Genomic DNA, 27471 nt, shown 5'->3' on the forward strand with positions numbered 1-27471 from the left:
AAAAAAAACACCTCACTGCTGTCGAGTCGATTTCAACTCATAGCAACCCCTCTTTGGGTTTTGGAGGTGGTATCTCTTTGGAAGTAGATTGCCCAGTTTTCTTTCTGAGAAGTGGCTGGTGGGTTTGATCTTCCAGGCTTCCCGTTAACAGTCAAATGCCTTAGGCACTAGACTACCAGAGCTCCCATTAGCCATTAGAGAGATGCAAATCAAAACAACAATGAGATACCATCTTGCCCCAGCACTAATAACAAAATTCAACAAGACAGAAAATAACAAATGCTGGCAAGGTTGTGTAGAGATTGAGACTCTCATACACTGCTGGTGGGACTGTCAAATGATACAACCACTGTGGAAAGCAGTACGGTGATTCCTTAAAAAGTTGGAATTAGAGATACCATTTGATCTAGCAATCCCATTACTAGGTATATATCCTAAAGAAGTGAGAGCCAGGACAAGAACATATATATGCACACCCATGTTCATCGCAGCACTATTTACAATAGCAAGAAGATGGAAGCAACCTATGTGCCCATCAACAGAAGAATGGACAACCAAACTATGGTACATACACACAATGGAATAGTATGTAACACTAAAGAATAATTTAGAATCTACAAAAGAACACATAAATGGATGAACATGGAGGGCATTATGCTGAGTGAATAAGTCAATGACAGAAGGACAAATATTGTATTAGTTCATTATTATAAAAAGTCAAAGAAAGGTTTATAAGTGGAAGGAAACTTTCTTTGTTGGTTACTGGGGTGGAAGGGGAGGGGAAGGGAGGGAACACTGCAAAAATAAAATAAAATAAAAATAAAAACAAAGTATGTGGGGGGTAGAGAAAGACTGACCACTGTCAGGGAAAATAGTCATGGCTTAAATCCCTGCACTAATGAATATTAAAATAAAACTACAAACAGGAAAAAAAAAAAAAACACAGTCTTGATTCAGAAATTACAAAGCTCATTGTAATATATTAACACTGTAATCTTTATTGAAAGAAAAGACTTTCTAGAAGTTTAGCCCCCAACAACTCCTGTCCTAGAAGAAGTGCAGCCAGAATGCTCCTTGGAAGTGAGAATGGCCACACTTCCTCTCACCTACTTTGGTCGTGTTGTCAGAAGAGACCATTCCCTGGAGAAGGATGTCATGCTGGGTAAAGTGGAGGGTCATGAAAACGGGGAAGCCTCAACAAAATGGATTGACACAGTGGCTACAGTGATGGACTCAAGTATAGCAAGGATTGAGGGGATGATGCATGACCTGCAGTGTTTTGTTCTATTGTACACACGGTCCGCTGGGAGACAGGAACCAACTTGAAGGCACCAAACAGCAACAACAGGAGCCCCCAACACTCCCAGCCAGGACCTCAGCACCTCAGCTCTCTGCAGTGCGATGAATGGGAACTGGGAATGGGCAGCTCCTCCTTCCCTTGCTCCTCCCACCCTAACAATTACTATTTGTGACTCCCACCCTTAACATCTCCCTACCCCAGAACTAAAGCAGGGAGGAGGGAGCAGGGGAAGGGAGATCAAGAAGTTCTTCCTTAACGGGCACTGTTGTATGATGCTTTTGCACTGTCTGACCCATCAGATGTACTGGGACATTTTTGCAGATTCATCAGAGACCCTCAGCATTGGAAACTCCTTCTAGGCAGGCAGGTTCTTTCCTGATTCTGCACAGCTTCTGCCTCTGGAGTACACTTCTCAGTCTCTTACCATTGAGGTTTCCTCTTGATCAGGATCCCCTTTAAAAATACCTCTGGCTGACTTTTCCACCTCAGATTCAATGTCTGAAGGAACACGTGCAGTGCTTTTGAAACATAGACTGCTGGGCCCCACCTCCATAGTTTCTGACTCTCTGGGTCTGGGGTGGGGCCCAAGAATTTGCATTTCAAACTAGTTACTGACAGTGCTGAGGCTGCTTGGAGAACCACTGATGTAGGGGCTCTTATGTCATTAGGCTCTGGCTCTGCTTATTTGCCCATCTCTTGGCTCTAACCTTGTTTCAACTTATCTTCAGGCTGATTTTCCCCATGAGAGTAAGTTCCAGGTCTCATACCACATGGTTCAGAGGAGGAGACTCAGCCCTCTGCTTGGTGGCCATCGGCAGCCTTGGTTCTCTCACACAGGAGCCAAGTGCCAGTCTACCACTTCAACCACTTCAAGGAACACATATTGAACTCCTCTCCTTGGACCACAGTTAGGGCTAGACCTAGTCCAAATTTTGCCAGAGAAATCCTTTTTGCTAATTCACTTCACAAATCCTCTCTCACTGTCTGCTCTCTTTTTGGGGGGTAAAGGGTCTTTCGGGTCCTAAAATTGGCTCTGGGCACTTAGAATATTGTATTGGTTGTGTCTCAAAGCCTCAATCAAAATATCCAACTCAACATCCTGTTCTACAACTGAAAACACATGAGCTGTGGCCGATCCCATGTGATAGTTCAAGTATGAGTCACAGGCCTGCCCTCAGAGAGGAAGGAAACACACATGTATTTAGAGACTACTGAGTGCCCAGCCTTGGAAAGGGGTTTTTGTTTTTTTAAAAAATATCATTTAAATTGTGTAATGAATTGTGCCAAATGAGAATTCTTACTTTCATTTACACATGTTCAGGAAAGTCAGCTTCAGAGAAACAAGTGTCACAGCCAGAAAATGTAATTCAAATACAGGTCTGCTTATCTGCTAAACACTTCATAAACTTCTCATTCTACTTCAGTTGAACAAACTAATCAAATCTAATTTGAGAGACAAAACAGTGAATAAGCTTATTGCAGAGTATGGACCATATGTTAAATCTCAGAAAAGGGAAATGCCAGTGTGGGCTGCACTGGTTTGGAAATAGTCCATTGAACATGGAACTTGGGTCTTGAAGAATAAGTAACAGTCAGATGAGCAGAAGTTAGAAGGGAGGGAATTCCTGGGGTGAAGGTTCTATTAGCCAAATATTGTGAAGAGGAAGTGAGTATAGAATATGTAAGGGACATGAACTGGACCTTACAGATTAAGTAGAAGGTGCCTGTTGGAGAGCAGTAGGAGATGAGGTTAGATCAGAAGGTTCATTGCTCATGACAAAACCAAAAAACCAAATCAAACTCACTGCCATTGAGTCGATACCAACTCATAGAGACCCCCTTTGGGTTTCCAAGGTGGTAAATCTTTATGGAAGTAGATTGTCCAGTCTTCCTTCCGCAGAGTGGCTGATGGGTTTGAACCACCAACCTTCTGGTTAGCAGTCAAATGCCTTAGGCACTATGCCACCATAGCTCCTTCACTCATCAAAGCAGAACTGGAAATTCAAGCCAGCTTTTTTTAAAAGCAGCGTGGTATAATATGTACAACATTACATTAGACTTGGGCTTGAATTTCTGCCAAAAGAGACATAAAACAAGATTATTTATTGATCAGTTGACAAAAATATTGAGACCAGAGGCTTGCAGAAACCTAATCTTGTATTTTCCCTAGGAGCAGTGGTTCAGTATCTGTGAATTCAATGTTTGTAGTGATTTATAGAACATAACTATTGCAACTAGCAAGAATCAATTGTATTGAGGAGAGGAAAAAGCCTACAACACCAAGCTTTCACCTTCAAGATGAGGAGGATGAGAACATTGGTGTAGTGACTTAAAAATGAGGAAGGAGAGCTGATTGTTTGACAGTAGTGATGCCACAGGGAAGCTGTTAAAGTCAATTATTAAGTTTGAAAAAAAGATAGGATATTAAAATAAGCAAAACTGTTTCCTCATACATGGGGTTAGTTGGAATTGGTACAAGAGGAAATGGGTAAAAAACAATCAGCAGCAACAAAAAAATAGAGTGCCTATGAGTCGGGGCCGACTCGATGGCACATAACAACAACAACAACAAAAAGAGAGAATGAAGTAAGAGTAGAGTTGGATTGAATGAGCTAACATTACACTTCATACAAACAATTGTCATTATCTGAAGCTATTGTTAGCTGTTGGTTGTATCAGCTCTGACTCACAGCAACCTATGGAATTGAATCATTGTGATCCATAGGATCATTGGCTAATTTTTCAGAAGTCAATGGTAAGATCTAAGGTCTTTCTTCTTAGCCTTGGTCTGGAAGCTTTGCTGAACTTGTTTGATATCAGCATCACGCAAGCCTCCACTGATGGACAGATGATAGTTGTGCATAATGCGCATCAGCTGGGAATTTAACTTGGGTCTCCTGCATGGAAGGAGAGAATTCTACCACTGAACCACCACTGCCCTACTAACCAAACCAAAACCAAACTCACTGCCATGGAGTTGGTCCTGACTCATAGTGACCCTTCCTTGGGTTTCCGAGGCAGTATCTCTATGGAAGTAGATTGCCCAACCTTCCTTCCAAGGAGCGGCCGTTGGGTATGAACCACTAGCCTTCTGGTTAGCTGTCAAATGCCTTAATCACAGAGCCACCAGAGCTCCTACTGCCCGACTAATGGCAGAGAAAAAAAAAAAAAAAAAAAAAACTGCACTTGTTTTAACTGAGGAGAAAGTCACAGAGACCCAGGAGCCCCAAGATCCTGCATGAGTGTGCTTTGCATTGAGGTTATTGACATTTCTGGGTTGAGAAAGGGCCAAGTGATCAGTGATTGCAGCTGAAGGGGGAAAGGCAGTATGTTAGAAAGTTGCACATTTCTACTGCTGAGCAACTTTGATCCTTCCTCTACGTATAGCTCATGTGTTAGCTAATATTACAGGAACTTAATACAACAGCACTGATCCTAATGCTAAAATGCTGACATTCAATGTATATTCTCCGGGAAATTTCCATAACACTTCTAGGTTGCTAGGATACTATTCAGAACCACCCCTGGCTCCCCACTACTTTAACTATGCCCATTATCTTAAAAAAAAAAAAAAAAAAAAACTAAAATGTAATTTATTTAACGATGGTCACAAGGTTTTGTCCTTAGCTTTTTAGAAAAAAATCTTATTTCAGCAAGAATTATCTAATGCAAGAGTTATTCTCAGAGTGAAAAGTTCCTTTTGATTTTGAATCATGTCTGATTATTTCTATGTAAATCACAGTGTTGATCATTTCTCCAAGGAACTCAAGCATCAGAATGTAGGTACATTTATTATTTGAATGAAATGGCATGCATCATTAGTTGAATCCTTGATGTGGGTTCTATCTTATTGCTATTCTGGGTTCAGGCAGATATTAAATGAAAGTCTTTAAATTTTTACAGATGTAATACAATGTCTCAAAAGTGTCTTCCTAATAGAAAGGGAAATGGAGAATGCACTTTTATGCTGGTCTTTGTTGCTGGCTGTTATGGACTGAATTGTCCCCAAAAAAGTAGGTATCGAAATCATGACTTCTGGACCTGTGGATGAGATCTTGTTTGGAAATAGGGGTTTTCTTTGTTATGTTAATAAATTCATACCAGAATAGGGTGGAACAAGTTAAGGATTGAATTTTGTTCTCCAAAATGTGTGTCAACTTGGCTTGGCCATGATACTCAGTATTATGTAATTGTCCTCCATTTTGTGATCAAATTATCCTATGTGTTGTAAATCCTAACCTCTATGATGTTAATGAGGCAGGATATAATCTTTAGGTTTAGGTTGTATCTTGAGTCAAGCTCTTTTGAGATACAAAAGAGATTAAATAAAGGAGCAGAGATAGTGACTTATTACCATCAAGAACAAAGAGCTGGGAGTGGAGCACGTCGTTTGGACCTAGGACCCTTGCACTGAGAACACCTCAGACACAAAGAAGATTGATGTCAAGACACACGGAGATCTCTAACGAACCTTGGGCCCACAGATGTTTAAAGGAGACAAGGACCTTCCCTAGAGCCAACCAAGAAATAAAGCCTTACCCTACAGCTGATGCCCTGAATTTAGATTTCTAGCCTCCTAAACTGTGAAAGAATAAATTTGTTTGTTAAAGCCATCCTGTCAGTGATATCATATCCATATGCCTAAAAGGAAGACTAGTTACTACTACTATTATTCAAATTTATGCACTAACCACTAAAGCCAAAGACGAGGAAATTGAAGATTTTTACCAACTTCTACAGTCTGAAATTGACCAAACATGCAATCAAGATGTATCGATTATTGCTGGTAATTGGAATGTGAAAGAAGGAAACAAAGAAGAATCACTGGTAGTTTGAAAATACGGCCTTGGTGATACAAATGATGCTGGAGACCATGTGATAGTATTTTGCAAGACCAGTGACTTATTCATTGTAAAACATTTTACAACAATGTAAACAGTCGCTATTCATGTGGATCTCACCAGATGAAATGCAAAGGAATCAGATTGATGACATCTATGGAAAGACTGGATGGAGAAGCTCAATATCTTCAGCCAAAACAAGGCCAGAAGCTGACAGTGGAACAGACCATCAGTTGCTCATATGCAACTTCAAGCTGAAGCTGAAAGCAATTAAAACAAGTCCACAAGAGCCAAAATATGACCTTAATTATATCCCAGCCAAATTTAGAGGCCATCTGAAGAACAGATTTAATGTATTGAACACCAATGACAGAAAACTAGATGAATTGTGGGATGTCATCAAAAACATCACCCATGAAGAAAGCAAAAGGTCATTAAAAGGACAGGAAAGGAAGAAAAGACCAAAATAGATGTCAGAAGAGACTCTGACCCTTCCTCTTGAATGGACAGTAGCTAAAGCAAATGGAAGAAATGACAAGATAAAAGAGCTGAACAGAAGATTTCAAAGAGCAGCTCGAGAAGACAAAGTCAATTATTATAATGAAATGGGCAAAGACCTGGAGTTAGAAAACCAAAAGGGAAGAACACCCTAGGCATTTCTCAAGCTGAAAGAACTGAAGAAAAACATTTAAGCCTCAGTTGCAATACTGAACGATTCTATGGGCAAAATATTGAATGATGCAGGAAGCATCAAATGAAGATGGAAGGAATACACAGAGTAATTGTACAAAAAAGAATTGGTCAATGTTCAACTATTTCAGGAGGTGGTATATGACCAAGAACTGATGGTACTGAAGGAAGAAGTTGAAGCTGCACTGAAGAAATTGGCAAAAAACAAGTTTCCAGGAATTGACGGAATACTGATTGCGATGTTTCAACAAATGAATGCTGCACTGGAGGCACTTACTCTTCTATACCAAGTAATTTGGAAGACAACGACCTGACCAGCTGACTGGAAGAGTTCCATATTTGTACTCATTCCAAAGAAAGGTGATCCAACAGAATGTGGAAATTATTGAATAATATTGTTAATATCACACACAAATTTTGTTGAAGATAATTAAAAAACAGTTGCACCAGTATATTAACAAGGAACTTCCAGAAATGCAAGCTGGATTCAGAAGACGACACGGAACGAGGGATATCATTGATGATGTCAGATGGGTCTTGGCTGAGAGCAAAGAATACCAGAAAGATGTTTACTTGTGTTTTATCCACTATGCAAAAGCATTTGCTTATATGGATCATAACAAATTATGGATAACATTGAGAAGAATGGGAATTCCAAAACACTCAATTGTGCTAGTGAAGAACCTCTGCATAGACCAGGAGGCTGTCATTGGAACAGAACAGGGGATACTGCGTGGTTTAAAATCTGGAAGGGTGTGTGTCACGGTTATATCTTTTAATCATATTTATTTAATCTGTACGCTGAGCAAATAATCTGAGGAGTTGGAGTGTATGAAGAAGAACACAGCTTTAGGATTGGAGGAAGATTCAGCAACAGCCTGTGATATTCAGAACACAACCTTGCTTGCTGAAAGTGAGGATGATTTGAAGCATTTATTGATGAAGATTAAAGACTACAGTTTGCAATATGGATTACACCTCAACATAAATAAAACGAAAATCTGTACAAGTGAACCAGTAAGCAGCATCACAATAAATAGAGAAAAGATGGAAGGTGTCAAAGATTTCATTTTACTTGGATCTACAATCAACACCAGCAGAAGCAGCATGCAATAAATAAGACATTGGGTTGCACCAGGCCAATCTGCTGCAAAAGAGCTCTTTAAAGTGCTGAAGAGCAAAGATGTCTTTGAGCCTGACCCAAGGCATTTTTCACATGCATGTGAAAGCTGGACAATGAATAAAGAAGACCAAAGAAGAGTTGACGCTTTTGAATTGTGGTGTTGGGGAAGAATACTCAAAGTACCATGGGCAGCCAGAAGAACTAACCAATCTGTCCTGGAAGAAGGGCAGCCAGAATGTTCCTTGATAGCATTCGTCTCACCTACTTTGGTCATGCTGTCAGAAGGGACCAGTAATAAAATTAAAAAAAAAAATTAAATTAAAATAAAAAATTAAAAAAAAAAGAAGGGACCAGACCCTGGAGAAGGATATCATGCTTGGTAAAGTGGAAGGTCAATGTGATAGTTGAAGATGTGTCAACTTGGCTGGACTCCAGTTGTGAGTGGTGGTTCCCATGATGGGATCAGATGACTGAGTTCTGAGCGGCCGGTCTGCCCAAGGGGAGTTTCCCCAGGGGTGTGGCCTACCTGCAATGCTATTCCAAGGACAAGCTGAAAGAACGGCATTCCGGACTATATACTTCCTTGAGTGAGCGGCTCGCCGCTCGCCCTGGAGGTTTCGGATTCATCCTTTGTTGGGAACAGCAACCAGCGTGCTGCGTGCCAGCTTGATTCTCTCGGCTCTGTTGTGCTTACGGGAACCAGGTGGCTCCGGGCCTCATCTCCTCCAGAGACGAACTTTGTGGCTTGAACTCCTCTGCCGTGTGTGCGAAAGCTAGGCGGCTCCGGGCCCCATCCCCCTCCAGAGACGAACTTTTCAGCTTGAACTTGTCGGCTTCTACACGCTTGTGAGCCATTTACCTAAGATAAATCTCTCTCTCTCTCTCTTTCTCTCTCTATAAATATATATATACACTTTGCTGGTTTTTGTGTTTCTCTAGAGAACCCAATCCAACACAGTCAATGAAAAAGGGGAAGACCCTCAATGAAATCGATTGACACAGTGGCTGCAACAATGGGCTCAGGTATAGCAAGGCTTGTGAGGATGGCACATGACCAGGCAGTGTTTCGTTCTGTTGTAAAAGGGTCTCTATGAGTCAGCACTAACCACAACAAAGCCATCCACTTGTGGTATTTTTTATAGCAGTCCTAGATAACTAAGGTCCTAATTCTAATTATTTCTGAGTTATGAAAGAGACTAGACATAGAGACATGCACAAGGGAAGACAGATGCCAGGAAAGGCCAAGCAATACAAAAGACCTCACTGGATCACTGACAACAAATGACTTGCTTCTAGAACTACTCGCTGAATTGAGACCTCTGGCCTCCAGAACTGTGAGACAGTAAATTTCTATGCTGTAAAGTCATCCACTTGTGCTATTTTTTGTCTATGGCTGCAGTAGGTAACTGAGACACTTGGCTACACGGAGGCCCAATGGTAACAGGTCAGCTTGTATTTGCAGATAGCAAACCTCCAACCTGAACATTATTAGCTTTTCCGTTTGGCACATGCTGCTGCATTAGCATGAGCTGGCATTCCAGGTAAAAGAGATTAACCATATGGAGAACTGTTTTCACTTTTTATTTATAGAACTTAAATAATAAAATTAAAGATTTACCAGTGGGGTCACTCCATGTCCTCTCATTTTACCCTGACACTCCCTAGCACAGACAGATGTGCTCCATGCAATTAGAGTCCATGAGGAAAAGACCAACCACATCTACTTTATTCACCATTGCAGCCCCATAGCGTTCTGATAAGATCTAAAAGGCATTTAATACATATATAAATCTCTAAATCATGAAGGATGGCGATACGATAAGCTAGTTCATCTACCTGGTTGCCTGAAATGCTAAGCTATAAATTTTGATTATGTCAATAAAATCTTTTATATCGCCTAGGCCACCTTCAAGGAGATCTGGTAGCGTAGTGCCTAAGGCACTTGACTGCTAACCAGAAGGTTGTGGGTTCAAACCCACCAGCCACTCCTCGGAAGGAAGATTGGGCAATCTACTTCCGTAGTGATACTGCCTTGGAAACCCAAGGAGGGGTTGCTACGAGTCGGGTCCGACTCAACCACACATAACAACAACAACAGGCCACCTTCATAGATTCTGATACAATTGGTCTTGGATATGACCCAGGTACTGAGAGTCTTACAGGTGATTCTAATGTGCAGCTAAGGTTCAAAAACTCTCTCATATTGCAACTTTTTATTTTACAGATAAGGAAATTGAGGTCCAGAGAAGTTAAGTAACTTGCCCTATGTCACACAGCTAGTTAGTAGCAAAGGACAGAAACCTAGATGTTCTGGCTCTCAGAACAATATTCTTTCCATTAGACCTGTATTTCTCAAGCTTGGCTCATTCACACACCACTCACTCCATCATTTCGTATTTTCCTTTAAATTGATTTCCTTTTTAGAGTTAAACATACTTATTCTTAAAGGAAACTTGGTATTATTTGGTATCTTGAAGATCTGTTTCAATTGCTATATATGGATGAGAAGTAAACATAAAAATAAGGAAAATAAAATGTTACTAAATGCTAGCTAGATAAAATTGTCTGCTGAATACTCTCAGCCCCAAATGTTCCGCAGTTAAGAAGAAGATCAAGTAATAGAAAAAAAGGACTCAGCGTCAAGTTGAGGCTTTTTTCTAGATAAAAGGATTGAAAGAGAATTGAAATGAAGTAATTCTCACTATATGAGTCGAATAATCAGTTCTGAAAGAATTAATGGATTGGAAGGAAGATTGGGCAATCTACTTCCGTGGAGATAACACCTCCGAAACCCAAGGAATGTTCGCTATGAGTTGGGACTAATTCCACAGCAGTGAGTTTGGTTTTATTTTATTTTGGTTTATTAATTAATATAAATTCTAAGGTGTTCTCGTGGCACAGTGCCTAAGGCGTTTGCTAACCAGAAGGTTGGGGGTTCAAACCCATCAGCCACTCTGTGGAAGGAAGACTGGGCAATCTACTTCCCTAAAGATTTACTGCCTTGGAAACCCAAAGGGGGTTGCTATGAGTCGGAATTGACTCAATGGCAGTTAGTTTGGTTTTTGGTTTAGTATGTCCACATAGTATCTACAATTACCTCAAACAACACAGAGATCCATATTACACACTGTGTTAAGGGCCATGCTGCATGCACAGTAGAGGCATGATTGTTTCACTGGTATCTTTACAATGGCCATCTAATCCGAATGATTAAAAATAAAAATACATTAAAGGTAGAATTCTGGCATAAAGAGGTCTGTATACTGTGGGGAAGAAACTAACACAGAACGTTTACCAAACCAAAAAAAAAAAAAAGGAAAAAACTTCAAGACGCTATTAAAAGCTTTAAGCTCTTTATAAATTATTAAGTAATCCAGTTCTGATTCCAGTTAGAAACCAATACAAAGTGACCAAGTGCTAAGAAACCAATACAAATTGACCAAGTTCTATCTACAGACAGAAAAAGCAAAAACACTGGATGGAATGGGAATAGAAAGTAAGAAGGGAAAGACCCTCAGCTGAGTCAAATTCAATTAGACCGCACTTAATCAGGCAAATTTTTATTTTCTGAGGCAAAACTTATTTTTATCAGACCTACCCCAATGGCATGGACCATTGTTGGGGGCTCGGGCCTGATGTATGTTACCTTAAACATTATTCAATAACAAGAAAACATTAGCTAGAAAAAATCTTTATATTTTCCATAAAATGCAGACTTACTGGCACTCATTCAGTTTCTGGTTTAGAGACTGCAAATGTCTTTGTCTACTGGTGCTGCTTAAAAAGTTGTGGAATCAACATGGGGCTGATGCTCTTTCCTTCCTGCAGAAACAGCCAGCTGGGATCTTTGGTCTCAGGGAGCAAGTTACAATGTAGCCACTTTCCTTTCAACACATGGGCTGGGAAATCTCCCCTGCCAGGAACTAAAAGGCTTTAATTTTATGAATCATCAAAGCTTTTTTCTTATACATGGTGTAAAATAATCTCTTCTTTTTGGAAGGTCTAATCTAACAGCCTCCCAGACCTCAAGATGTCACCAAATGGCATGTGCGTGACGTACAAGAACAAAGGAGAAAGCTATTCAAAGGCCACCTGCATATCGCATAACCTCTTGTATTAGAAAAACCATGACCTATAAAACGCTTACCTACTCTGTGGAGTTTAAATCAAGCCAAGTGGTGTTTTTTTTTAAAGAACTGCTTCCTGTCAGAATTCCAATTATTATATGACTCAGTGGCTATGTCTCTGGCTTTTCTAAAACTTTTGGGGTAAGAATGTGAAGAAGTTTTTAGGAGGCATTTGTAAAGAAAAGTTTATGTAATAACACTGAGCTGCATCAGATACAAAGAACGTTTATTTAATTTTTAAAAAGAAAATGCTGTTAAAGTAATGTTTTAAGAATTGGGGCTTACCTATAAGAGTGATTAATATTTTCTTGGAAGCATAACAATCTAATAGCCTCTCAGGCATCAGGATATCACCCCTGGCATCTATGGGAGGGTAGAGGGTATTCGGTGTTTACCTCTCTCAGGCCTTTGGGTTAAGATTTCCATACAAGAAGAGGAGGAACTCGGCTGACAATTTGCTACTCACAGGGGATTCGTGTTTCCTAAAGTTTTAAAACCTGTGCCTAGGCACTTCCTAGTTCAACTGTAACAGAGGCTGGCTAGCTGCTAACTACCCCCACTTCCATCTTCTCCACGTTCACAGAGCTAAACTACATTTCTCCACGTCCCTTGCAGGTTAGTATGATCACGGGACTAGTTCTGGCCCATGGAACGTGGACAGAAGTGATGCGCTCATCTCGGGCCTGGCCCATAAGACCTCTCAAGTGCAGTCCTCTCGTCAGCTCTCCCAGCTCCAGTCAGTTCACTGGGTCTCAGAGAATCCAGAAGACAGCTCAGGCCCTTCAGGGTGTCTAGCGATGAGATGAATGGCCACATGCCAATCAGAAACATTCACAACACTGAGCTTTGAATGAGCAAGAAATAAACTTTCATTATTTAAATCACTGAGATTTTAGAGGTTTTTTTTTTTTTTTAGCTGTAGATACTAATACATAATCTATTTTCCTTTCTTCTGTTGGTCTCCCTCTATTCTCTTCTCTTACCCTCCCGTCTATCATAGGATTAGGTCTTTTCTGATTTACTAACAAAACCTAACTGCCCGTATTGATTTTGTGATTGTCTTAACAGTGTTGACTCAATTTAATTAGGAGAAAAAGTACAGCAATTCAACTTTTAAAAAATCTTACAAGTTGAACCCTTAGCATACTTTGCATTAAACAATGGCTTCAGTGGATGGGCAACATTTATCTAGTTTAGAAATCACATGAATCTTGTGGTGATTGTCACAAATGTGGTTATCTCAGCACTAATGACCCAGCCGATGTGAACACGGCAAGCATTTTCTGATAAGGAGGAAAATCAATGTGCATGAACTTGCAAGTAGGTATTACCCTAAGCACTCAGCCAATTATCTTTGTTTGAGTTGCACTGTGGCGTCCAGCAGGCAGGCATGGACACTGTAACACAGTATCGGCCTCTGCAGGAGCAGCCCAAAAAAGTGTTGGTGCTGCATAGTCAGGCTTACAGGAGAATTAGAGTTTCAAAACAGCTTCAAAAAAGTCTAAAAGTAAAATTCCAATCTGATTTCGTGTAAGCATCTTTCTTCCAGACTCAGAATGGCAATTAAACTTTCTCTTTCTTCTTTCCTTGCTCCATGTTGTTGGATCATAAATTGGGCTCAGCGATGGCCAGTCAGGGGCTGTCTTAAGAAGCAGGATCTGGGCTCCTTGCTCCAGATTTAACAGGAAAAGCTTCCTTTTGGTCTGTTTTGCAAAGTGGGTTTTGCTGCATAAGTATTTGTGTATGGATGTGTGTGTGTGTGTGTGTGAGGGAAATTTCCTTAACCTTAAAGAGTCACAAACCATTGCTTCATCTGCCTTTCCTGGACATAGTTGCAGATACCCAATGATGTTCCAATCTGAGTCTGCAGTGCACCTCTTTTCTGCATCTCCCACTCATAGTCCCACTCATATTTCATCATCTCTCCTGCTGGATGTCTCACAGTCACCTCATTGCAATATTCCTGAAATAGAGCACATTCCTACTCTTCTTCCTATATTAATGGTATCACCACCTACCTGATTACCCACATAAAATTCTGAATCATCCTGACTCCCTTTCTCCCCCTCTCCATATTTAATCGCTCATTTAGTACTGCCTAGAAAATATTCCAATGAAAATGGTCTATGTCCTTCCTGTCCGTCTCCACTGCCACTGCTTTAGCATGGTCCTTGTGATCATCCTGCACCTGGGCCATGACAGTTGTCTCTAAATGACTCTCATATCACTCCACCCCATGGCAGCCTTGCTGATCTTTCTAAACTACAGGAAAAAAAAAAAAAAATCATAATTGTTAATACTTACTTTTAGCTTTGGTGTTAACAAATTGTTTTCATGTACATCATGGTATTTAATTTTCATGATATTCCAACAAGATATTATTATTTTTACTTTAGAACAAGGAACTGGGACTTAAACAAATTACCTTGATTTAAAACAATAACAAACAGATGCCACTGTGTCAGTTCCAACTCCTGGCGACCCCAAGTGTGTCAGAGTAGAACTGTGCCCCGCAGGGTTTACAGTGGCTGAATTTTTGGGAGGAGATCACCAGACCTTTCTTCTAAGACACCTGTGGGTGGAGTCAGACCTTCAGTCTGTAGGTTAGTAGCCACGCACATTAACTGTTTGCACCACCCAGTGACTCCTACCTTGAGTCAGGACCCTTAATACATAACTGAGCTGGGATTTGAGCCCAGACTCTGAAGTATATGCTGATAACATTAAACTACTATACGAAACACACATCTGTCCCAGCCTTTAAGATCTTCAATTCGTCACCACGGTCTACGAGAAAAAGTCCAAACCTTTTAGCATTTCAAATAAGGCTCTATAACAGTGCCCAAGGGAGTTTCTCACTCATTGCCATCGTGTGGATTTCGACTCCTAGAGACCCCTCCTTGGGTTTCCGAGGTAGTATCACTACAGAAGTAGATTGCCCAACCTTCCTTCCGAGGAATGGCTGGTGGGTTTGAACTGCCAGCCTTCTGGTTAGCAGTCAAATGCCATAGGCACTATGTTACCAGAGCTCCTATGGAGTTTCTAGGTAGTTAATAATCCAGCTCCAGAGGTAGAATCCACATTCTCATGTGAAACCTTGGATAAATTATATAACCTCTCTAAATGTTTTTAAATCTGCAATGAGGCTGTTAATACAGTCTATCCCACAGAATAATTGTGGGCATGAGATTATGCACGTGAAGCACATAGCACATTACTTGTCCCATAGAAAGTGCTCAATGAATGTTGGCTGTTGATACCAGTTTACAAGCCCTGTCCTGCACCATTTTCTTGCCATTGTCCATAGTCCCAGCATTCCCAGCTGGTGACTAAATATCCCAGTTAGATATTTGGTTGGATTGTGCAGCCTTTATGATCAACATTGGAGTGTCCCTTGGGCCAACAGGTCTTTGAGAGAGCCCCTGCTATGACAGAATGCCCTTCTCACACACTCTCTTGGGACTGACTCTTCCTTTAGGCGTCCCTATCCTCTTGTCCTGCCTCAAAAGGAGCCTTGTGGTGCAGTGGTTAAAACACTCAGCTGCTAATCTAAAGGTTGATGGTTCAAACTCACTAGCCATTCTGTGGGACAAAGATGTGGCCGTCTTCTTCTGCAAAGATTTACAGCCTTGGAAACACTATGGGGGCAATTCTACTCTGTCCTATAGGGTCGCTGTGAGTCAGAATCAACACGACAGCGGTGGGGTTGGTTTCTGCCCTGCCTCTCCCCAACCTCTACCACTTCTGATGTGCTCCTGAGTCAGATTTGTGCCTCCAGGCTTGCCCTTGCTCCAACTTGCCAGCCCAACTGTCCCACTCCAGCAATTTGACAGCTGTCTGACCTCAGCTGACCCCAGCCCTGTGCTCCTTTCACATGCAAGGCTTTGGCACCTTGTCCATGCTCTCTGGCATCTGACCTAGTATACTGCATTTTTAACTTCTCTGACAGTGACAGTTCTCAAAGACTGAGCAACTATAGGACTTGACCAACTAAGGATGATCTTAACTCTTATCATGCTGTTTGGTGCAATTTGTCTTTCTCTTCCTTTAGTCTGAATTCATCCTGGGCAGAGAGATCTTGTCTTAATCTTGGTAGATTGTCCATAACACTTGGCGTAGAATAAGTCCTTAACGAATGCTTGTTTGATTGAATAAACTATTCTTTCCCAAATAAGTGGCTGTGGGTGGTAGGAGCTCCTGCTGTGAAAATTCTTAAGGCCATGGAGAGGCCTCTGAGAGCGCTTAGTCTCCTACGAGACAATCAGATTCAGATCAATGGGAGTACAAATAACCATGATCATATGTGCTTATTTTTCACCAGAATATAAAAGCATTATACCTATAAAATAGTTTTCCTTGTTTTTTCCATTATGTGTTGGTAGGTTTTTATAAATTTGGCCATGTCACCAGCCGTATTTATTCATTTCACTTCATTCTATGCATTTTTGAGGTTAACTGTTTGCTTTTTACCAAGCACCTTGTTTAGACCAAAGGAGCTCTGGTGGCATAGTGCCTCAGACATTTGACTGGTAACCAGAAGGTTGGCGGTTCAAATCCACCAGGCACTCAGTGGAAGGAAGACTGGGAAACCTAATTCTGTAAAGATTTATTGCCTCAGAAACCCAAAGGGGGTTGCTGTGAGTTGGTATCAACTCGTTGGCAGTGAGTTTAGTTTGGTTTGGTTTATACCATTCCCTCATGAAACCCATTACCTGTTGCCATCAAGTCAATTCCAACTCATACCAAAAAAAAAAAACCAAACTCACTGCCGTCCAGTCGGACCTGACTCATAGCAACCCCTCCTTGGGTTTCTGAGGTGGTATCACTACGGAAGTAGATTGCTCCACCTTCCTTCCAAAGAGTGGCTCAAATGATAATTTTCACAAATAAATGGGGTTGTTCCTCTGAACACTAAATGGCAAAAAAAAAAAAAACCAAACTCACTGCCGTCCAGTCGGACCTGACTCATAGCAACCCCTCCTTGGGTTTCTGAGGTGGTATCACTGCGGAAGTAGATTGCCCCATCTTTCTTCCGAGGACTCCTAGCACGACTCTATAGGACACAGTAGAACTGCCCCATAGGGTTTCTAAGGCTGTAATCTTTATGGAAGCAGACTGCCACATCTTTCTTCTGTGGAATGACTAGGGTGTTAACCGCCAACTTTTCAGTTAGCGCCAAGTGTTTAACCACTGCACCAACCAGGACTACTTAATCCCTCAGTATTGAACATAAATTCTTTAAAGGAAATCTTATCCTTGTTCTTTTTAGGGCACCTTGTTCAGTAATCTTATGCAAAGTGTATGCTTCAAAATATTGCTTAAATTGAAAAAATCCCCGTTTTCCAAGTGTTTGCAGCTGCAAAATCATCTCATTTTGTGTTTGATTCAATTATCATGACTTTGATAAGACATGTTTTTCTTTAAACACTGGGCCTTATTTATTTTTTTAAATTTATTTAAATTTGAAAAATAATAGGATTGCCCAGGTGATCACTGCTTCTTTCTAACTCCAGCTGTCTGTAGAATCCAGTTCTAGGATAAGACTAAAAACTCTGGTGTCTCAAATTAGTTCAGAATTAATAGCCAAAATCCTAACATTCTATTCTTTCACTAAGAAGAAACAACACTTTGGAATTATTAAAATGTTAAAGCATATGCTTTAAAGAAATTAATTTCTCAAATTAATGCAACAAGATATCACCTTTTGCCCACCTATTGCCTAAAAACACACACCTTAGGGAAATGCAAATTAATGCAACAATGAAATACAAATTGCCTACCAAAAAGAATGATTATTTTCACTGCCAGGGAGGTAATTGGACACTGCTGGTGAAAACATAATTTGGTAGACATTTTACTGAGGGTAATTTGATTGTATGATTCACCAGACTTAAATATGTATAATTTAAACACACATGTACTCTTTGAACCAGAAATTACTCTTCTAGAATGTTCTCCTAAAAAAATAATAGAGGATATATCCAAAGCTTCAGGCAAATGGTGATTCTTCTCAGCCACTAGGCTAAAAAAGAGAATAAACTCATTATTTTTTGTGGAGTGAATGAACTATACCTTTTCCCAAACAAGTGAGGATGGATCTTGTTACTGCTCTGTAAAAATTGTGCAGACTTGGCACACAGTAAGGAAGAAAACCCATTCACTTCTTTCTGGGGCTCAGGTCTTGTGGCTGAGTCATTGGGAAGGTTAGATCAGGAAGAACTATTTTCCTTTATCCTTTTCCCATCTCCATTAGAAACCAGATAAACAGGGAACTGAGTATCTCAATCTGTGCTAGGGGTTTGAAGAAGAATAACCTGACCTGGTTTGGGAGGTGGGGGGTGGAGATAAATTTAAAAAGCTAGAAGGAAGGAGAGGAAGAGAGTATGAGGCCAGGGCCAAACCACTATGGGATGCCATCTTTGGGCAAGTGTCCCAGGGAGGCCAGAAGACTGGAGAAGGAAAGCACTCTTGTTCCATCTTGCACCATCTTCTGAAATACACGTGGATATGCACCAAACAGGTTTCCTGCTGCTGACAGCCTGTACATCTCTATCTTCTAAATGGTTAGTAAGAATGTGGTTAAGAATTTACAATGAGAAGTAATGGAAAGGTCTAACAATAGAAGATGGGTTGAGAAAAATTTTTATATAAGATTATTAACTTACATGAAACAATCTTCACAGTAAATTGTTGAGAGAAAGAGGGTACAAAAATGTGTGCACAGTCTCATTTCTATGTAAAAAAAAAAGTCTCCATTAATACACATATATGTATATACACAGCCACAAACTCAGAAAAAATACACAGAATGGAGCAATTCTGTGAAGAGAAATCGAGGTACTGGGTCCTAGCATACCTCTTTAGAAAGAAATCATTTCAACAATGACAAAAATAATATTAATAATAACATCTTCAGAATCAATTTCTGAAAAATATTTAATCATATGGGCAAATGTTCTATAGTGTTTAAATAAAAAGCAGGTTACAAAACAATGTATAGTATACAACCCTATTATGGGGAAAAAGCATACATATATTATATATTATAATTATTACAACAGTAATAATTATACAACAGCAAATGGGACACACAAGGGCCCATGAGCTTTCATTCTATTGGGGAAGTATATAAATAAACAACTAAGTTAATAAATATAAGCTATATGCCACATACTGCTCTCAGTGTTGGGAATACAATTTGTAAGCAAGATAGATATGGTCCCTGTCTTCACAGAAGTCTCAATCCTTCTGTGGAATCAGCACAGAAAACAACTTAAGTCAATACCATGGTTCAAAAGGGGAAATGAGGAGGCTGGAATGTCCGAAAGGGACGCCTGACCTGCTCTCAGGGGTTCAGGGGGAGGGAAGTTCAACCTGACACCTGAAAGGAGTCAGGTGTGTCGTACAGCAAAGATGGCAGTCTGGGTAAAATTGAGAGTAAAGAGATTTGATTGAGGGGTAGGGCCCTTTGCAAACTGGGAAGCATAAAGTCCAGAGGATTATGAACCAAATGATCCAAAGATGAGACAGTTCAGAGAGTTGATATACGAGAACACATGAAAATTCAGTAAAAATTCAGCGCTGGTCAACATTTAGGTAATAGTTACAAAATTGGGTGGTGGTATATCTGATTAGTAGGAGATTATATACATTTCTAAAGTTCTTTAAATTTACAAATTACTCATTAAATCGGGTACATCTGGCCTCAAAACAATCATGAGACCCTTCTTGTGTGACTGCAGGGAGGGCATGTGTAATTCTAAAGTTTGTTTTGAGTAGGCATCTGTTCTGAGAATTCTCTTGGACCTGGCTTCCTACGCAGCAAACAAAACCTATAAGCAAACAAAATTATATTATATTCTGATATTGTTTACCAAGTAATTTTCTCAGAGTACAATGGAGAGTTACAGGAATGGGAGGCTGTATTCCTGATGCAGAGGTTACTTTTGATTTAAAATGGAATTTTAACCTCAGACCTTAGCATAGCCACCATCTCATGTCAAGGGTCCTTCCTAAGTTAATTTTGGGTGCTTTTACTCAAGCAGCTGAAATCAGGGAGAGCTTTCCAGAAAGGCATTGCATTTTTGAAGGCCTGAAAGAAGGATGGAATGTGAGAGAGCAGACAGACAGACAGATTGGCTGAGGGATCAACTGATTCATTCCAGAAACTTAGTTTGGTGTCTGTGGCACCTAGGGTTTGACTGTGAAGAGAGGAATGAGGAGAGACACTGGGGAAATAAACAAGGGCAGATCATGAGATCATGTTAAGGAGTTTGATTCTGATGTTGAGTGACCTCTCAAAGGCCATCATGACTGGTTCTAAGGGTCCATAAATGGGATCAGTCCTAGCATACCTCTTTAGAAAGAAATCATTTCAACAATGACAAAAATAACATTAATAATAACATCTTCAGAATCAATTTCTGAAAAATATTTAATCATATGGGCAAATGTTCTATAGTGTTTAAATAAAAAGCAGGTTACAAAACAATGTATAGTATACAATCCTATTATGGGGAAAAAGCATACATATATTATATATTATAATTATTACAAAGAAAAAACATCTTAGGGAAATACACTAATGCCAAAATGTAATCTGTGGTTATCTCTAGTGATGGAATTCTATGTAGTTCTATTAGTTTTCTCTCCTTTATGTTCTTTTATATTTTTGAAATTTTCTACAAGGAATATATATTAATTTTATAATCAGAAAAAAAATATTTAAATGCTTAAGGAGTATGCTTTCGGAATACTTATGGGTAGAAGTACCAAGCATCCTAATGATCCAAAACAAATATAGACTCAGCAATGAGATCTGGAGATTTTATTCATATTTTCCATAAGAATTTGAATTATAATCTAAGCAGCATTAAAGGAAGCTGTATCTTTTGACAATACAACATAAATTTCCCTATTGGCAAAAAACTTTCACCTGTATAACTAATATATATGTAAATATTTTTGCATGTCTAATCATACTATATTTGCATATTGTTTAAACCTCAAAGTCATGTTTATACGTATTCCGAGCCACACTAATTGCATTCAACCAGGTGAACAAACTAAATTCTATCTTGTTTCCATTAAACTACTATTGGACCAGCAGTAGCTGCCCTGAGGTGGCTTCTCTGGTCCCAGCTCTCCCCTGAGGGGTTTTCCAGAGACCTTGTCCCTACCGTGTATTGTTTCTACCTTAGTGTTCTAATCTACAAATGAAGAAGATAAGCTACTATTACTAAGGTCCACAAAATTCTATGAGTTGAGGATCCTCTCTCCCATGGTAAAATTTAACAGTCTTCTAAAATCATAATGACGGCAACACACTTTGAATACCAGTAATTTTTATTCTGTAAGGATTATGGAGAATCCCTATTTTAAAAAGCAATGTCTGAAGCGGCTTGTCTGGTCTCAGATCTCGAGAGTTCAGGATAAGTCCTTTCGCACCAACTCACTTCCAGTCAGAATGCTCTCCCGAAGCCCCTTCTTTCGTAGACAATTTTAGAGCTTCACTGGCAGAAGGAGAAAGGATTAGGAACCCTGGGGACCCTGAGAAGAGGACAAACTAGAGAAGGATCAAGGTCGAAACGAAAGCATGTCCCAGCACCTTTCAGTTCTTTCCCCAGCATCTCTCCTCATTCCTCTCTCGACTTTCAAACTCTAAGTGCTGCAGAAACCAAACTAAGTTTCTGGAATGGATCAGTTGATCCCTCAGCCAGCCTGTCTATCTGTCTGTCTGTTCTCTCACCTTCCTTCAGGGCTTCAAAACTGTGATGGCATTTCTGGAAAGCTCTCTCTGATTTCAACTGCCTGAATAAGAGCCCAAATTAACTTAGAACTCTTGACATTGAGATGGTGGCTATGCTAAGATTGGAGGCTAAAACTCCATTTTGAATCAAAAGTAACCTGTGCATCAGGAACACAGCTTGCCATTTCTGTAACTCTCCACTGTACCCTGAAAATGGAAGTCAAGAATGGAAAGTTTCTGTGGTGGAGAGTTGGCCAAAGAAACTTTGAGAAAGGCAAGGCCTGATACTCAACTTGAAGTTGTTTTCTGGTCTGTGCTATGCTGGCACCCTACTCTACGATTATCCCAGACCTTCAGCAAAAGCCTAAAACATACAGTTGTTTTCTGTTATTAGTGCTTTGCGGAATGAAGGACAAAGGATGGGATTCCCACAAGGATGAAGTGATTGGAGTAAGGACTGCAGCTGCAGGAGGGAAGATGGAAAACAGGAATTTCCCCAGAATCATCCAAAGATAGACAACTTGAAGAATATAAACCAACACCCTTCCCCATACACTTTGGTCCTCTGCTACAATACTCAGACACCCTCTCTCTCTCTCTCTCTCAAGTATACACATGCACATTTAAAACAGATAATCATATACCACATGTAACTGTACTCATACACATAGTTGTAAATACACTACACATACATGCACACACATGTGCACACAATCACACACACCTTACCAGGAATTCTCAGAAACACTGGAAGACAGGACTTCTCATAATACATGGGTTCAGGATGCAAGTTCACCATTTCATCTGGATGTTATAGACAAGGTATTCTCAGAAGGTTGGAAGACTGGGGAATGGCTTTCATTTGAATGTATGATTCTTGACAGAAAACATTCCTGTTAAATTAGTAAAACTGAACCTCAGTTGGCTGAACTGTTTTTCTTTAAAAAAGGGTAGCAATTTCCATTGTATAGAAATAACATCCTATTTTTGGCAGTATTTTCAAGTTCGCCTTCTATTTTAACCTCTTGCTCAGTCAGCTGAGCTAAATTCACACTTTGTACTCACATGTGCTCTTAATCTGACCATTCGTTCAGTTCCAAGAACCCCAGTCCCCTAAGCCCTTTCAGAGATCCCTTCACTGAGGGAGCCCAAAGAGGTGCTGTTCCCCCACAGGGGTCATCTCTCCTTACTTATCACTGGGATATTTTCATTTAAATGACTGAATTTTAGCATTACATACGTCATATATACATCCATCTGGAAGATGTAAAACTGGGAAAGCAGCTTGTGATTATAAGAGAAAAAAAATATACCAGCTGTGTTTGGGTTTGAGGATCCATTTGCTTCTGCCTTACTCTGTTAGCTCCCATGGTCCCCACAGGTTGAAGAAAGGTCTAGACCCTCTGTTTGTCCTCTCATTGCTCTGCCACTTCTAAAAACGAAGTTCAAAGTATGAGTCCATGAAATGATTCTGGGAAGTCAGAACTCTCTGATTATTCCTGGAAATATGTAAGCAAATGATTTTAAGTGTAACAAGTTGTAGAAAAAATATTCAACTCCAAGGCAACTGGTTTATTATCTGAAAGTTCTTCCTTCTCTAGAGTGAAAATCCACCATCTCATAACTTCCATTCATTGACCCTAGTTCTGCACTTGGGACCTCTGTGGATAAGTTAATGCCCTCATGTTGCTGGTTAATCTTTTTTTCAATTCCTTCTATTCTCCATATGGCACAATCTCCTGATCCCTCACCATCCTGATCACCATTGTTTGCATAACATCTGATTTATCAAGACCAGACACATTGGAACTAGACACAATACCATGGATAGGGCCTGAGCAACACATGATAGGACCATTTCCTCCTTTGTTTTAGGTACTCATTAATGTGGCCTGAAATTGCACTAACAAACCTCATCCCAATGTTATTCCACATTGCACTTGTTTGTCAGTTGAAACAACTACTGTTTTCTTAAGACTTGTTGTTGGGCCAGGTTTGCCAGACCTACACTTAGGTACACCAGAGAAATATTTTAAAAAGTAAATGTCATGTTCAGTTGTTCTGTTGGTTGTGAAAATAATTCAGGCACAATAATATACTATGCTTACTGTATCCTTACCTATCCCAGGCACTGTGCTAACAACTTTACTTTTATTATTGTCTTCAATCCTTACAACCCTCTTCAGACAGCTTTTATCCAGTTTTACAGATGAAAAGACAGGCTCATCAAGGTTAGAGAGTTTGCTCTAACAACACAAAGTAAACAGGGAAGTAGCAAACTTCAAAGATTTTGCTCTTAGCCACAGCTCTACTCTTCGCCCTATTCTAAATATACCAAACCAAAAAAAAAAACAAACTCACTGCCGTGAAGTTGGACCCAACTCATAGCGACCCCTCCTTGGGTTTCTGAGGCGGTATCACTATGGAAGTAGATTGTCCAACCTTCCTTCTGAGGAGTGGCTGGTGAGTTTGAACCGCCAGCCTACTTACTGGTTAGCAGTCAAATGCCTTAGGCACTATGCCACAAGGGCAAAAACAATAAAAGGGTGTGCATGTGATTGAGTGCAGCTTTATAATAACCAGAGAGAAGTGGCAGGATAAGGGAATGGCTTTGGGGTTCTATTTTATTTAGTATCTGAGACAGATCCTCTTGTGCATAGAATCTTGAAACCCCCTGTAGGGGTTGGAGCTAAAGTGGTCTAGTTACTTACAGAGGTATCATTTAAAAATGTTACTTTACTGAGTCTTCATGGCAGCTGGCATTGCTGTGCTAGTATAATGCAAACCCACTGCCATTGAGTTGATTCCAACTAAAGCAACCCCATAGGACAGAATAGAACTGTCCCACAGGGTTTGCAAGGCTAGAAAATTTTAAGAAAGCAAATTGCCTCATCTTTCTCCTGCAGAACGCCTAGTGGGATCGAACTGCCAATCTTTTGTTTAGCAGTCAAATGCGTCAGCAGAGCTCCTTTGTACAATACAAGGCAGCTAAAAAGGATACATAGAATAACACACAAATATTTATTGAAACATTGGAAATCAGCGTGCCACACAAACACTGGCTACCGTTACTTCCAATCAGAGCTGGCTTGAGTTTTAAAGCTCGATAGTGACAAAAGAGGAAAACGAAAACCTCGATGACTCATTTTTCAAATGCTCGGGCTGCTAACAGCTGGTTTTTTATTCCCCTGCTGCGTCAGTTCTGTTGCTCAGCTCCTCACAGTGAGAGTGGCTGCAAGCGGAAACGGCCAATGTGAAAACAATCAGAATAAAAGACAACCCAGTACAGCGAGGAGCAAACCTGACCCAAACAAGATTAGGTCACTGGCTTTGGCTTTGTGTTCCAAACTCAGTCTCTTCCGCTTCTAGATGATGATCCTTTGAAACTTTGTGTAATGATGGCTTAGAGAGAGGCTCCAGAAAATGAGAAATGTTCAGTGGACTGAACCACATGCAGCTAGCTAAAAAAAAAAAAAAAAAAAAAAAAAAAAAAAAAAACCAGTAGGGAAGGAGAATAATAAATGAAGGAAAATGTGAACTGCTGTATGGAAAGTGTATTTGCTCTGTAAATTTTCACCAAAATAATAAAAAAAAAAAAAAAAAAAAAAAAAAAACTTGCTCCGGGAGCTGCACTGAGGAAGAACCAACACATGAATTAGATGCAATCAGGCACTTAATTGTTTTTTGCTTTGAAACTATTTGCTGGACTTTAAAGCAGATGCTTTTTTTCTCTACTATTGGTCAGTCTACCAAACTGCTGATTCAGGGCCTCTATAGATGATGCCTAGTCCCACCTCAGGGCCTTTGCACATGTTGCTCCTTCTGTCTCCACAGGAGATAGAATCATATTTATATTTTTACCATTCAGTTCCCCAAGCTGGCTTAGAAAAACTCAGCACCATGTATATAGTACATTTAGTTATTTGAACTGCTGATTACTCTGGCACAGTAAAGGAGAGGGATAGTAGATATAAGGGTGGTGACAAGGTAGTGAAATGAGGGGAGGATGGTGGTGTTTTTCTTCCTCTGCAGTCCTATGAACACAGCCTCCTGTGACAGTGATGACGTCAGAAGGGCTGCAGCCTGTCCTGAAAGCTCAGTGTGCACTGTACTGCCATCTGCTGTCATCCACAAGTCTTCATATCCAAGACACTTCCAGAATAGTGGAATTTAAAGTTACAGATTAAGACAAATCTCCTCTTTTAACACAATAGCAGTGCCATATACTGTTCTAGGTGACTGCATTTATTAAGTCATCTAATCTTCACAATTCTTTAAGATCATAATAATTACACCTACTCCTCACGTATCGACTATCTTGTTATCTGATATTTCACATTTACAAAAGCAAAAAAAAAAAAAAAATCAGCCATCTATTTTGTGCCTTAAAGATCTATGCCTAGTAGTAACGATTACCGAATGCCAAGGTGCCAGTGAGAGTGACACTGGCTGTGATGGTTAAAGTTATGTGTCAGCTTGGCTGGGTCATGATTCTCATGCTATAATTTGGTAGTTATGTAATGATGTAGCCATCCTCCATTTGTGATCTGACATGATCATCCTCCATTTTCACATAACACTGATTTCCATATGTTGTTGTTCAGTGCTTTTGAGTTTGCTCAGACTCATAGGAACCTTATGCAACAACAGAACAAAACACTGCCTGGTCGTGCACCATCCTCACAATCTTTGCTATACCTGAGCCCATCATTGCAGCCATTGTATCAATCCATCTTGTTGAGCCCTTTTTCGCTCCTGACCCTCCACTTTACCAAGCATCATATGCTTCTCCAGGGAATGGTCCCTTCTGACAACATGACCAAGTTAGGTGAGACGAAGTCTGGCCATTCTTACTTCCAAGAAGCATTTGGCTGCACTTCTTCCAGGACAGATTTGTTAGTTCTTCTGACAGTCGGTGGTACTCTCAGTATTCTTCACCAGCACAACTCAAAAGCACCAACTCTTCTTTGGTCTTCCTTGTCATTGTCCAGCTTTCACACGAACATGAGGCCATTGAAAATACTGTGCCTTGGGTGAGGCACACCTTAGTCTCCAAAACGACATCTTTGCTCTTCAACACTTTAAAAAGGTCTTTTGCAGATTTGCCCAGTTCAATATGACATCTGATTTCTTGACTGCTGCTTCATAATGACCTGATTATTGGAACTTAACCATGCAGATAAGGGAGAAGTGGGTGTATAATCTCCATTATCTAATGGCATAGTAGTTAAGTGCTCAGCTGTTAACTAAAAGGTTGGCAGTTTGAATCCACCAGCCCTCCCCGCTACAAGAGAAAGAGGTGGTATTCTGCTTCTATAAAGATTTACAGTCTTGAAACCATATAGGGCAGGCCTATTCTGTCCTATAGGGTCACTGAGTCAGAATCAACTCAACAGCAACTTTTTCTAAAAAATCATCCCCATTTTACAGATAAGGAAACAGTCCTGGAAAGACCAAGTGACTTGATCACATGGCTCCTTAATGAATTAAGCCTTAGCCCACTGCTTTCCTGACCAGTGCTTATGGGTACTACTCACTTTGCTACTTCCTTAACACTGAGGAAATAGGGAAACCAGAGTGACTGTGCCTTGGCATAGTGATAATTCTCAAATAGAAGTGTAGTATTTTAATGGAGATTCATA

The sequence above is a fragment of the Orycteropus afer genome, unplaced genomic scaffold, assembly GCF_000298275.1.
Source record: "Orycteropus afer afer isolate SDZICR_OR568_19922 unplaced genomic scaffold, OryAfe1.0 scaffold00021, whole genome shotgun sequence".
Taxonomy (NCBI): domain Eukaryota; kingdom Metazoa; phylum Chordata; class Mammalia; order Tubulidentata; family Orycteropodidae; genus Orycteropus; species Orycteropus afer.